Source organism: Penaeus monodon, chromosome 11 (assembly GCF_015228065.2).
Source record: "Penaeus monodon isolate SGIC_2016 chromosome 11, NSTDA_Pmon_1, whole genome shotgun sequence".
Taxonomy (NCBI): Eukaryota; Metazoa; Arthropoda; class Malacostraca; order Decapoda; family Penaeidae; genus Penaeus; species Penaeus monodon.
Window position 1 is genome coordinate 4,735,716 of NC_051396.1, and position 2,500 is coordinate 4,738,215.

The 2,500-nt window shown below is 30.1% G+C and overlaps 1 protein-coding gene across 1 annotated transcript in view; it reads right to left on the minus strand.

Moving 5' to 3' along the window:
• The window catches only part of LOC119578425, an 87,310-nt gene that overhangs the window by 77,486 nt on the left and 7,324 nt on the right, over positions 1-2,500 (minus strand). The gene's annotated exons all lie outside the window — the stretch shown is intronic.

A 2,500-nucleotide genomic window follows, 5' to 3' on the forward strand; every position in this document is an offset into this window, starting at 1 on the left:
ACTGAATTTATCTTATTCGAAAACAAATCGATTTATGTTGTAAAGTCATGGGTTTAGAGTATGGTCTTCGAAGTGAAGCCTCGAAATAAATGGCTGGCGGTTCGAAACGGGATTCGGAACTGGAATTATAGATGGCGGTACGAATAAGATAAGATATAATAATAATAATAAAAAAAGAGAGACATACACACGCCAAACAAGATTGAAATAATCAAGCAAGTCCAACTTTCATAAATCTCTCTCTCTCTCAAAAAAAAAAAAAAAAAGGAAAAAGAGAGAGAGAGATAAAAGCAAAATAGTTCGATAGAAGCGACTATGGAAATAAGCTTGACCCCAATTTTGATGCTGATGAAGCTTACGGAAAAAAAACTTCTTTGTGTTACTCTCTCAGCCATACATACAAAAACCTGGATTATCTTAAGAGTGGAAGATGGAGAGAAAGGGCGAGGGAGGTGTGGAAGAGAGAGAGAGAGAGAGAGAGAGAGAGAGAGAGGAGAGAGAGAGAGAGAGAGAGAGAGAGAGAGAGAGAGAGAGAGAGAGAGAGAGAAGGATGAAAAAAGGAGAGAATGAGATAGATAAAAATAGACAGACAGATAGATAGATAAATAGATGGAGAGAGAGAGAGAGGAGATAGAACTAGAAATAAAAAGAAAATGAGATGGAGTGAAAGGGATAGATAGATAGATAGATAAATAAATATAAATATAAATATAAAATATAAAAATAAAAACACACACAACGTAAAAACAAAGACAATAAGAAAAACAAACAAAGAAAAAACAACAACAACAACAACAACACCCAAGAAGAAGAAGAAAAAAAAAAATTGGCCAAAATCAAGAACGCCAAAGTTTCTTCCAGCCAAAAGAGAGCCGAGCGAAAAGGAAGCGCAACGCAATTCGCACACCAAGTTGGGAGTAATTCGCACACCAAGTTGGAAGTAATTCGCACACCAACCTTGTTTGTAATTACTATATTATTCTATAACTTGTTTGTACAATTTATATTATGTTATGTCTTTATATTAATTAGTTTGTCTTATTTTTGTAATTTGAGTATTAGTGTTATGTCTTTGCGTATATTGGGAATGTTGGTGTTTTCGTTGTCTTATTGTTTGTACTTGTTGTTATATGTGTTTCTAATTGCTTGTTTCTCATGCGTATGTCCGTGTTTCTGTGTTTCTATGTGTACATATATATCATCGTGTATGTATGTATTCAAATCGATCCTTCCCGTCACTCAAAGATACTCTACGATTTATTTATTTATTTATCTTATCATTGTTATTATTATTATTATTATTATTATTATTATTATTATCATTATTATTATTATTATTATATTATTATTATTATTATTATATTATTATTATTATTATTATTATTATTATTATTATATTATATATATTATCATATTATTATATTATCATTATTATCATCATCATCATTATTATTATTATTATTATTATTATTATTATTATTATTATTATTTTGTGTTGTTGTTGTTGTTGTTGTTGTTGTTGTTATTGTTATTATTATTATTGTTATTTTTCCCCGAAACGTATAATGCAATCTATCCCCGACGCCGCACGCTATAAAAACCCAACGCTCGTATCCCACTGATCGCTTTCCAGATTATATCCAGTATGCAAAATCGGCGGCAAAAGATTAATTCAACGACCTTTCCAATTAATTCATAATAGGCCAGTGGTCAAATTTGGCTGCAATACCCGGCTATAAAAAAAAAAAAAAAAAATATTTATGCTATCACAGCTGGTGCATGGGAGACCGCGCGGCGTGTAAATGGTCAGTGCCAAAATGGCTTTACTTTACGAGACTTGAACGCTATTCATGAGATAAAATTCGCGAAGCCGTTAAAGAGATAAGTGTTTGTGGTTCGCTCTGAGTGTTCGAAGCATTAAGATTTGAAAATTTGTTGTTATTATTGTTATTATTATTACTACTATTAACTTTTTGACAATTTATTATTATTATTACTACTACTACTAGTACTACTATTATTATTATTATTATTATTATTATTATTATTATTATTATTATTATTATTATTATTATTATTATTATCATTATTATTGTTATTATTATTATTATCAATTAATTAATTAATCAATGATTTTCTTTTGTTGGATTTATATTGATGATAAGAAAGTTCTTGTAATTGGAAAACAGTATCTTGTAATTTTTTTTTTTTTTTTTGAAACCGGGGAAAGAGAGAGAACACACACACACACACACACACACACACACACACACACACACACACACACACACACACACACACACACACACACACACACACACACACACGCGCGCGCGCACAAAAGCGTACACAGTCAGAAAAAAAAACTAAAACAAATAGAAAAAGTACAAACAAACAAACAAAAAGAAAAAAAAGCAGACATAAACAAAACAACAAAAAACCCAAAACCAGAAAAAAACAAAAACAAAAAAAAAAAACAAAAGACAAACAAAGGAAATAA